The following is a 12,931-nucleotide window of genomic DNA, read 5'->3' on the forward strand; positions in this document are numbered from 1 at the left end:
TTCAATCAAGACACAGTATCATGATCATTAGATCCACAGTATCACGATCATTAGATCAGCCGTCAAATTAATATGTTAATAATTGAATAACATGAATTGGTATATAATAATTTTTATAAAATATAAATATATGATATGTATTTTTAATATTATATAATATGATAATAAAATTGAATAATGTACACAATAACTTCATTAGAAACAACATGCTTTACTCTTGAATAATGTACACAATAACTTCACTTTCGTTGCTTGTAGCCTTGTACAATGTATACAAACCAGCCTTTCAACTTCTAATGAAAAATTTTCACTAAAAAAGGATTAATTATGCTTTTAGTTTCTTAATTTTTTTAATTTTTCATTTTTAGTCCTTAATAAAAAAATTGGCCGATCTTGGTCTCCAAAGTTTTTCTCCCTTAATTTTTAGCCCTTACCACGAATTACTTTTGTTAAATTATGACTTGAAATTAATTTTATTATTATTTTATTACAATTACCATTGGTTTAAGTACATAACTGATCTAATAATATCAGACTGGGTCTGGTTGCATGGCCTGTTTCCGGTCCGACCAATCAGACCAATTGGTCTGAGCCTAATTTGATAACATTGACTACAAGAAGTGGTTATTGCACACACATACATGCAGTCTAGACCCTTCGGGAAATATTGTTAGTATGGCTGCTACGACAACTTTGATATGGCTTTTAGTTTTACATTGTGCTGGTATGTGAGGAAAAAAAGAGAACGAATGCAAGCATATAAGTGAGAAAAGAACATAAGAGAAATAAAGGAAACATAGAAGTTGGTTGAACAGAAATATAGTGAAATTTAAGAAAAATGTTTGAATTAAAATTATTTGATAGGTAAAAAAAGAAAACAATAGAATTTCATATTAGAAAAAGCCACACTTTTATTTTGTAGTTATTATTATTATTTATTATTGTCATTATTGTATTATTATTTTAGGCTAAATTATAATTTTGGTGTTTCACATTTTGATCTTTTCTAATTTTTAATGGTAATATTTGATTATTCTAATTTTACAAATTGACAATTTTTGTTATATCGTCCCCTTGCTATAAATGATTCTTAGGTTGTCAACATTGATCAATTAATTTGTGAAGTGAAACATTTGTGTTGATTATTAGTGAATAATTGTGATTAGTAAATTTATTATGTTATACTATATTTAAAATAATTAAAACCACTGAGTATCAATAAAATACTTTTATAAAATATTAGGGACCCTAACCTCCTAAAATGCAGCTATGAACCCTAAATGTCCCCACCCTCCATCTCCTTCAACAACTCTCCACCTTAGCTTTTTTTGCAGACACTAACGCACACACAACACAGTTTCCTTCTCACCACAATCACTTATGATACACTACTAAGCTAAGTGCATTGAAATTAAAGGAGTATATGGATAACTTTTTCTGCTTTCTTTCCATTGTCGGTATCGCTATTTATAGATACATTTAGATAAATGTCTATAGCTAATCGTGCACCAGCTATAGTTGCACTAAAACAAAGAAATAACAGAATTGCAATAACAAAATCTGCATGATAACTGAATTTGGATATGCTATTTGCGATTACAAAATTGGGTGGGAAGGCAATGGAATCTTCTAATGTTTGTCTACTGCTTGTTCCTTATACATAGTCCTTAAGGTGGTTAGGCTTCTTAGTGATCCTTATGGGTCTGCTAGTGGATATTGTGGTGTTGGAGTTGCTATCATTCCCCCCATCTGGTAAAACGACCTTGTCCCCAAGGTCATAAGAATCTTGCAATTGTTCCCAATTCTCCCACATGGTGTCTTCGGGGGACAAGCTCGACCATTGAACCAAGACGAGTTTGGTTGGTGACGAGGAAGAAGGATCCCACTTCCAGTCCAACACCGAGTATGGTTCGATGATAGGATAGTTGTCCAACTCCTATGGGGGAAGGTGATTTGGAAGAGTTGGGGGTGGTCCCTGGTGAAGTATCAATAGAGAAACATGAAATACCGGATGAATCCGGGAAGAAGCAGACAACTTAAGGCAGTAGGCCACCTGACCAATGCGATCCTCAACCTGAAAAGGGCCATAGTACCTTTTGGAAAGTTTGGTGTATTCAGCAAGGGATGTTTGGCGGTAAGGATGAAGTTTTACACACACCCAGTCACCTTCAATAAATTGGACTTCCCAACAGTGTGTATCGGAAACAATCTTCATAGCCATCTAAGCTTTAAGAAATTGACATTTGAGAGTGGTGTGAATTGTAACCCGGGTTGCTATCAAGGTATCAACAACTTCTATAGATGGCATTCCTTGCATATACTAGGGAATGGATGGTAGGGGGTTGTTAAGGGGCAGCCAAATCTTTCCCTAATGGAAAATGAGATTATTGTAGGTGGTGAATTCAAGTTGAGATGCCAGGTTTTGGTGGATTTGCTGCAATAATTCCATATATTTGGGGTCATCGAGGAGCGACTTGCGAAGCTGCTCCAAAAATGTGAAGTTCGGTGGGGATAAAGAGAGAAGCTAAGTGTCCTTGGCTGCCAAAATTCTGGACAATGTGTTTGTGACTGTGTTACTGGAGTCAAATTTGTATTTGATAGTATAATCATAACGCAACAATTTGGATAAATATGTTTGTTGTCCAGGGGTTTGGATCACCTGCAACATTTGATCCTTCAGGCTGCGATGATCTGTGAAGATGACGAAGGGATGGCCCAGCAAGTAATGGCACCATTGCAAACCGCGGATGTGATCACTTGGAGCTCATAAACATAAGTGGAGACCCATTGGAGACGAGGGCATAAGTGGAGACCCATTGGAGACGAGGGCAGAACGCTTTGTTGTAATAAGCAATAGGGTGCAAAATTTGAAGGAGATCAACACCCATGGTCATGCCCAAAGCATCTGTCTCCAAGGGGAAGGGGATTGTGAAATATGGTGTGGCCAAAATAGGGGCTTCCGTCATGAGTTGCTTTAGGTGATCGAAAGCCTATTGCGGAGCTGGTGACCAGGCAAACTGATCTTTGTGGAGGAGCGATGTCAAATGTTCAGCCACGGCAATGTACCAACAAATAAATTCCCGATAGAAGTCAGTTAAACCGAGAAAATAGCGCAAAGCAGAAGGAGAAGAAGGTGTAGGCCAATCGAGCATTCTTGTATTTTGGCGGGGTCTAGAGCAGTTACTTGGGCTGATAATATGTGACCCAAATAATGAAGTTGTTGCTTGGCAAAAATGCATTTGGACTAGTGTATGAGGAATTGGGCTTGTGACAATGATGCAAGAACTATTTCTAGATGCTTTGCATGTGACGATAAGGACAGACTATACACCAAGATGTCGTAAAAAAATACCGTTACAAACTTCTGGAGGAAGGGTTTCAAAGTGTTGTTCATGATGGCCTAAAAGGTTGATGGTGCATTACAGAGGCCAAAATGCATGACCTTAAATTCATAATGACCTTGATGGGTGTGAAATGTTGTTTTATGAATGTCGTCGTTGGCCATACGAATTTGATGGAAGCCTTATTGCAAGTCTAACTTAGAAAACCAGGAAGCCTAACCCAATTCGTCTAGTAGCTCATCGATGGTGGGCATGGGAAACGGTTCTTCACTGTTATGGCATTGAGTGCGCGGTAATCTACACAACACCACCAGCTGCCATCTTTCTTCTTTACGAGGAGTACAGAAGATTAGAAAGGGCTATGGCTTAGCTGTATTAAGCCTACATCAAGCATGGTGGCTACTTGCTTCTCGAGTTTAGTCTTCTACAAACAGGGGTATCGATATGGTTTGACATTTACCGATGTAGAGATGGTTAGTAAATGAATATGATGGGTGATGGAACAGGTAGGGAGAAGGGACAGAGGTTCACGAAATATATCAGGGAACTAGTTGATGATGGAAGTGATTACAGGAGGGGTAGGCTGGTCGAGGGGGTGTTGTGGGGAAGACGAAGTGTGGTCTTGGGTTGGGATTTGCGCTAAATGGAACAAAGCAACAATGCTTTGGGTCTGAGCAAAGCATTTTAATTGTTGATCCAAAGAAGAGGAGGGGGACATGAGCATGTCAGCGTGAAGAGTGATGGGTTGGCCCAAATACAAGAAGGACATGGTCAAAGTAGCATAATCTATAGTCACTGAGCTCAAGAGTTTTAGCCATTGCACCCCTAAAACAATTTCTGCACCACTGAGGGGTAGATGAAATAGATAAAGGGTGAATGTGTGTCCTTGGACAAAAATGGGTACCTGCGAAGAAGAGGTGTCACAATCCAATATGCTACTGTTGCCCACCATTACTTGGAGCTTGGTCATCTGGGATGTCGGCAGATTCAGAAACCTAGCCATACGCGACTAGATAAAATTATGAGTACTGTTGTAGTCGATGAGGATCACGACACGATGATGACGAATAAAGCCATACATTCTAAAGGTTTTTGGTGTCGACATCCCTGCCGACGCGTTAAGGCTAATCTGAGGTGGAGAATTAGGGTCGTCTGTGGTAGCTGGGTTGTTGGGCATAAATGGGTTGGAGGAGTAACCGTGGTAGGGTGAGTAATCATCCTCATTTGCAATTAGGAGGTGAAGGCACAACTTGCATCTGTGATCGAGGATCCATTTCTCGTCACAATGATAGCAGGGGCCTTTGTCTCATCGTACGACCATTTCCTCCAATGAGAGACGCTTAAAAGGAAGTTTGAAGCAGAGGTGTTGGAGGGTCCCACTATGTTTGGTTGTGGGCAAAATCAGGGAAGGAACAGTGTGACGGAGCAGGGACTGCTGCATCGATCATTGAGCTTGTCTTCCTGGAGTTTGGCCCAGGCAGCCGCTTGGGGCAGAGAATAATGATTGAAGAGCCTGAACCTCCCAAAGTAAGTCAGGATTCAAATCGGAAACAAAACAACTCAACAAGAAAGGGGGTGCAAGACTGACAATTTGATTCGCCAACCTCTCAAACTCGGTGAGGTAGTCTTTGACAGTACTGCATTGTTGAAGTTTGAACAGGGCACCTTGAGGATTTTCGTAGAATGAAGGAGCAAAGCAGGACTCTAAGGCCTGGAGCATTGTCGACCACAATGTAAGGAATCCATTCCTGGACATCCATTGATACCAGCATAGTGTTGGGCCCTCCATATAGAACAAACCAACTATGAGACGCTCATGGTTAGGTACACCTTGATAATCAAAGAATTGGGAAATTTTAAAGATCCATCCCATTGGATCTTGGCCGTCAAATCGAGGAACTTCGAGCTTTATGTGAGGCCGAGACTGTCAGATCGGATTTGGTGTTTGTGGAGATTTTGGGGATGTGGGGGTGGTGGTGATGGGTGCGAAGTGTTCCAGGATAGGACAAATCGACATGATTCTATGTAGAGTATTTTGGCCCGCGGTTGACGGCTTCTTCCAGGAGGTTAGTGGTGGTTTTTCTGTTGTTTTGGTTGGGCATGGTGGTTGGGGAGTAAAAGTAGAGGCAGGTCGGACCAATTGATACACTACTAAGCTAAGTGCAGTGAAATTAAAGGAGTATATGGATAACTTTTTCTGCTTTGTTTGCATTGTCAGTATCGCTATTTATAGATACATTTAGATAAACGTTAATGGCTAATCGTGTGCCAGCTGTAGCTGTACAAAAACAAAGAAATAACATAATTGCAACAACATAATCAACATAATAACCGAATTTGTATATGTTATTTGCGATAATAGAATTGGGTAGGAAGGCAATGGAATCTTTTGATGTTTGTCTTCTGCTTGTCCCTTGCATGTAGTCCTTGAGGTGGTTAGGCCTCTTAGTGATCCTTATGGGTCTGCTAGTGGATATCGTGGTGTTGAAGTTGCTATCAACTTCTCTTTATACACTTTCTTTCTCTAGAACTGCCAAAGCAATGAAAAAAAAGAAGGTTTAATTTCTCATTTGGTCCCTATAGTTTCATCATTTGTACCTTTTAGTCCTTAGAGTTTTAAAGTAGTTTTTTTAGTCTCTATAGTTTATATTTTAATTCTCTTTTAGTCTCTATAGTTTGAAAGTTATTTTTTAGTCCTTATAATTTGTATTTTAATTTCCTTTTAGTCCCTATAGTTTGAAAGTGGTTTTTTTAGTTCTTATACTTTATATTTTAATTCTCTTTTAGTCCTTACCATCAAAATATGAGTAATATTATCAATTATAATTAACTACAAAAATATTAGCAAGTAATTCGTAACTAATTTATCGTAAGAAAATTTGTAATAAAAAAAATAGTTGATAATTTATAACTAATTTGTAACTAATTATTTTTATATATTTTTTTGTAGTAAGGACTAAAAGGTAATTAAAATACAAATTATAGGAACTAAAAATATCACTTTTAAACCATAGGGACTAAAAGAGAATTAAAATACAAATTATAAAGACTAAAAAGACCACTTTTAAACTATAGGGACTAAAAGAGAATTAAAATGTAAACTATAGAGACTACAAAAATCACTTTCAAACTATAGAGACTAAAAGGTTCGAATCATGAAACAGCTCATCTACTACAATATGATCCCTTCCCTCACAACGCCTTTCCTTCCCCATGCTGCCACAACAACCTCCTCCACCTCTAGTGGCGCATCTTCATTGTCTCCATTGAGCCAAAACCCGCCATCAATAGAGAAAATTCGAGGCTTTTCCTTCGAGTGGAGTCGTCAACGAAGGTTTTGGGTTCCTCTAATCCTAAATCTATTGACCAGTTTGGTTTTGGGTTTCATGTGATCATAGTAGAGATCTAATAAGTCAAGGTTTTGGTCGAGAAAGGTGTTGGCTTTGACCTTGAGGCACATATGTTTATGGTGCTTTTCAAGGTAGCACAAAGGGATGACTTTTCTTGGTTTGTTGAGGACTTCTTTGACGACGTGGGCGCATTGCTTATAACATTTGTCGTACTCTATGGCTCGGTTCAATGTTGGGTCCTTATGCCACACTACTTTAAGGCTTGATATGGATATTGTGTTAAGCTGGGAGATAGTGTGGTTTATGAAAAAGGGAAGAAGAGACAAAAAAGGAGAGGGTAGAGGAGCGGTGAAGGAAAGGGACAAGGACAAAAATAAAGAATCATTGGGGAAGAGGAAAAGTCTCAACAATTCCTTTACTTTTTGTTTTTAAATTAATTTAAACTTAATTTAATTAAACAATAATCACATTTATGTTTTAATAAACATATTTTAAATGTGTCACATCATTTAATAGACAACCAATGGCAATCACATAATTGTCAACACAATGAAATTAATGGACAAAACAAAATCACAAAGTTTGAAAATCAAGGAGACCAAATGTTCAATTAAAACCAGGGGAGCTAAAATAGTGAATTTGTGAAATTAGAGGACCAAAAGTTCTATTTATCCTTATTACACTACTACAAATAATGGCTTTAACATTGCTAAGTTAATATCAATTTTACGTAAAACCGATGTTAACAAAAACATGGTGCAATCTCATAAATAACACAAGTTTGTTAACATTAGTTTTTTGTAAAAACCAATGTTAACACAAGTTCGTTAACATCGATTTTTTAAAAACCAATCGATGTTAACAAACTTTGATAACATCAATTTTCAGAAAACCGATGTTAACGAACTCGTGTTAACATCGGTTTTACCAAATATCGGTGTCACTGAAATAATGTAGAGAAAACTCAACATCGGTTTTTTCAAAAACCGATGTTGAGTTACTTCATTAACATTAGTTTTTTTTTTAAAAAAAAAACTGATGTTGTGAGATCTTTTAATCATTGTCTGGCACCAAAAACCTTGAAGCTCACTAACTTTGAAACCTCTTATTCGCATCCCTCTCACTTGAACGCTTTCACACTCTCATTTGCAACTTCTTGCGACACTAAAACTTCGTCACCATCGGCATTGCAACCTCTTGTAGTGCTGCAACACCATGTCGGTGTCACTCATGACGCTGCAACCTCACTGTCACTCTCGAGGTTCTGCAACCTCAGTGTTGGTGACAAAAGGTTAGGTTTTTTCTCCTTTCTTTGTGTTTCTCTACTTTGTTCTCCTTCTCGTGCTGTCATTTGAAGTCCTTCTTCCTTTTTCAGTCTCACAGGACCTGAATTATTTCCTTTCTCCTCATCATTTGTGTTAGTCTCACATAATGCAATATAAAAGACCTCTCGCGGCGTTGCAACATCACTGTCAGTGTCACTCACGATGTTGCAGCCTCACTGTCACTCCCGTGGTTCTACAACCTCAATGTTGGTGACAAAAGGTTAGGTTTTTTCTCTTTTCTTTGTGTTTCTCTACTTTGTTCTCTTTATCGCACTGTCATTTGAAGTCCTTCTTCCTTTCTTAGTCTCATAGGACCCGAATCATTTCATTTCTTCTCATCCTTCGTGTTACTCTCACAGGATGCAATATAAAAGAAGGGAGAGGGAAAGTTTACGAAAAGAAAAGGGAAATGAAAGCAGTGGCCAATGCTGGTTGTTACTATATTTCTTATTTATTTTCTATTTTCTCTTCGCAATGGCTGCTGCTAAATGATGGTGATGTACGGTGGTCAAGTGTTGGTGCATATGGGTTAGTTGGGATTGGCAGCGAAGTGTGGTAGAGGTAAGTTAATTCCCTAGTAGTTTAGACGTGTGTTTGCAAGTGATTGGGGACAAATTTACTGTATGGGGTTTCTTTTAAAAACAATTTACGAAACAGGGTCTGTTTCAAAACAAATTCTAATGGGGGTCTATTATTTACGTGCAATCCGCCATTCCTACTAGCGGCAAGCTTGTATCGCCATTGGCAGTAGCGGGACGAAGGCGGTATCGCCAGTAGCACCAGCGAGACAGGTGCTGACTAGCACCAGCGAGACCTACATGCACCTTCTGCACGCGCTACAGACACCTTCTTCACGTCTTGATCCAGCTACATAGGCTTTTGGCTTCACACAGCAGCTTAGGGCACTATTTGCAGGTAAGATCACATGCAGGCTAGGTTCTACTCATTTGCAGGTTAGGGTTCTGCTCATTGCAGGCTAGGGCATGGCATGCTGAGGGTTCACATGGATACAGTTTCATATTCACATGCGCCCTGTAATTATTGTAGAGAAGATCACATGCTGCATGGGTGTAAATTGGCTTTAAATAAGAGCATTTTTAAGAAAAAAATTTCACACAAGCAAAGGGAGTCTCAAGAGAGAAACAAAGCAGTCCAAAGAGGAGAGTAAGAAAGGCAGTTTCCAGAAGTTTGCTATTTTGCTCAAAGTTAGTGATTTATTTAAAGTAAGGATATTTTGTATTTATTTAAAAGAATGTTTTTTTATTGAGTCAATTTTTTAAAGCCTTCTTTCATTTTGTTTGAAGTGTAGTAATTTTGTGAATTAGATTTTTTATTTAAAAATAATTTGCAGTAATTATTTGTAAGCCTATATTTTTAATGGTTTTTGTGTTTGAAATTTTTTTAAGTGTATTATTCCATTTATAAGCCTTCCATGTTGTGTTTGAAAATTTTTTGAAGTTGAGGAATTTTTCATAGAGCAACCAAATAGATTTTTGTAATTTTATGATTGACAAAATATTTATTTGAAGTAATAATTGTTTTTTTAGAAAAAAAATTGAACGTGAAATTTAAGCGTATTAATTATTGTAATTAGGCGTTACAAATATTTAACTGATTCTCTTATAGTTTAAGCGTATTAATTTTGTGAATTAGATTTTTTATTTAAAAATCATTAGCAATAATTATTTGTAAGCCTTTTTTTTTTTATGATTTTTGTGTTTGAAATTTTGTTAAGTGTAACCTTTCCATTTTGTGTCTGAAATACTTTTGAAGTTGAGGAATTTTTCATAGAGCAAGTAAATACATTTTTTTATTTTTATGATTGACAAAATATTTAATTAAAGTAATAATTGACCTTGTTAGAAAAAAATTTGAACGTGAAGTTTAAGTGTATTAATTATTATAATTAGGCCTTAGAAATATTTACCTGATTCCCTTATAGTTTAAGCGTACTAATTTTGTGAATTAGAATTTTTATTTAAAAATTATTAGTAGTAATTATTTGTAAGCCATTTTTTATGGTTTTTGTGTCTGAAATTTTTTTAAGTGTAACCCTTCCATTTTGTGTTTGAAATTTTGTAGAAGTTGAGAAATTTTTCATAAATTATTTAATTAGAGTAATTTTTTTAGAATAAAGTATGAATGTGTGTAGCTTAAGTTTAATAGAGCAAGCAAATAAATATTTTTATTTGTATGATTGACAAAATATTTAATTGAAGTAATAATTTTTTTTGTTATACTAAAATTTGAAGGTAAAGTTTAAGTGTATTAATTTTTTGAATTAGAATTTTTATTTTAAAATTATTATGAGTAATTATTTGTAATCCTCTTTGTTCATGGTTTTTGTGGCTTAGAAATTTGACGTGTGACCGTTTCGGTTATAAACTTTTGTTGATGAGATTTGTGAGTTAAAACTATTTAGAGGTGACTCTTGAAGTTTTTGAAGTTAAGGAATTTTTTTTGAATTATTTAATTTGAGTAATAATTTTTTTGTTAGAATGACGTATCAATGTGTAGTTTAAGTTTAATAGAGGAATCAAATAGATTTTTTTATTTTTATCATTCTCAAAATATTTAATTGAAGTAATAATTGTTTTATTTAGAAAAAAATTTAAAGTGAAGTTGTAGCTTATTAATTTTTGTAATTAGCTTTTTTAGTTTGAAGTTATTTTAATAATGCTTAATTATTTACAAGCCTTTGTTCATGGGTGGACAGACCTTACAAATAATTACCCAATTCCCTTCTAATTTTTTGAAGTTAGAATGAAATTTTAATCTGTAGTTTAAGTTTAAGTTTAAGTTTAAGTTAGTAGATGAAGCAAGCAAATACAGTTATTTATTTTAAAGCTACTGTTGTTATGATTAATTATTTTTAATTTTCTTCATGTAGGTATATCATGAATTCAATTATTACAATGTTGTATTTCAACGGAAGAGTATTTGAAGACAATGATGGTGTAATATTTGAAGGCAGTAAAAAGGCCATTCAGATAAAACGCGGAATTAGTTTCAATGCTTTGAAAAAAAAATGAAGATAAGGTAAAGTTAGAAAATAATGAAATTATTTATACTATAAGTTGTAGATTTTTAGTTTCAGGAAAATATGTTGCGTTGCAAATTTGTGATGACGAAGATGTTGAAACTATGATCGAAAGTTTTCAACAACAACAACAAATGTCATTTCTAGAATTATATGTAGAAAAGGATGTTGCTGGTGGTTCTATGTTTCATGCTGCAAATTTTGTTACATCATGTGGACATAATGTACCTCATCATGAGTCGGAACTGCCAAAAAATATAAGCAATTTACATGACGATGAAGATGATGATGATGATTATCTTGCAATTTAGATATTTTTTAAAATCATTTATTCTTCAACTGTTAATTTAAAAGTCATCGAAAGAATATAGAGAATTTTAAATTATATCTTCCTTCATTCAAAGAACTCAATATGTTGAAGAATAAATAATTTTAAAAAAATATTTAATAAGAATATTATGAGAGAGAGCCCCAACTATGATAATGTCTTCTTTTTTTCTCGTAAAAAATGACTTTTATGTGAGAATGAAATTAAAATGGCTTATATTTAAATACTTAACAATTCAAATTAAGGGATGTATTGAATTAGGACTTTGATGGATTTTAAAAGATTTTCATCTTCATCATCATCATCATCATGAAAGAGCTGATTTATTTTGGTTCAATAATAAACATATACTAAATCCAATAATAAGCACAAATCGTTAACAAATGCAGAAAACAAAAATCAAAATATACCTCCAACCATTGCCATGAAAGAACTACTTTATTTTTTGTTCTTCCAAGCTCTCACTTTTTCTCTTTGTAGATGGTGTATCAGACAAAAATGAAAGATGTGGGCTCAGGGACCAAACACATGTGCTATATATAGACATTCTACCATCAAGAATGCATTTAGTAGCCATTATCACCCATTGATGTCATTCAATATTTGACCTTTCAACTTCAAAACTGATGGAACACTTGATCTTCTAAGTCAAAAACGTTCAGACCACTATTAAGTAGATAATCAAAGCTTTTAATAGAAAATTATAACATTCTCCCACTTGGTCTAAATGTTTTGACTCATTGGCTAAAATAAGTCAATGCTCAATTTCCTTAAAGAAATGAACATGTGAATCATAGTGATAGTTTCTCTTATAACGAGTAATATCATCCTTGTATTACAACATGTTCAATTTCCCAAGTAGTATACTTAATGTAATAATAAAACTTAATGAATAAACTCAATGTTTATTGTTGGTCCAAAACATAGATTTTCTCAAATAAATCAATGTGCACATGAATATGAGAAAATATCACAATGTAAGAGTTTCAACTCTGACCTGTATGTATACAATCATAAAGTGGAACCAAGTCTTATTCTCTCTACATGATCCTTGAACTTAAATGGTGACATGTCCTTAGTCAAAGGATCAATGATCACTAGCTTAGTGCTTATATGCTCAATGATCATTTTCTTGTCTTTTACTCTTTCTTTAATGGCTAAGTATTTAATGTCGATGTGCTTACTTTAACTTCCACTTTTTTTATTCTTAGCCATAAAGACAACAACTGAGTTATCACAGAAAATTCTCAAAGGCCTTGAAATAGTATCAACTATCTTTGGCCCATAAATGAAACTCTTAAGCCATACACCATGTATGAGTTATTGCAGAAAATTCTCAAAGTCATTCTTTGGGTATTGATTCAAATTAAACCTATCACCCTTCACAATGAGAGCGACACTTGGTGAACAATCTTTCATCTGAAATCTCTCTATAATTTTATTAATATAGGCTTCCTGTGATAGACCTAAAATACCTTGAAGTCTATCTTTATGAATCTTAATGCCAATGACATAAGATGCATCACCCATATCCTTCATGTCAAAAT

Source organism: Glycine max, chromosome 15 (assembly GCF_000004515.6).
Source record: "Glycine max cultivar Williams 82 chromosome 15, Glycine_max_v4.0, whole genome shotgun sequence".
NCBI classification, from domain to species: domain Eukaryota; kingdom Viridiplantae; phylum Streptophyta; class Magnoliopsida; order Fabales; family Fabaceae; genus Glycine; species Glycine max.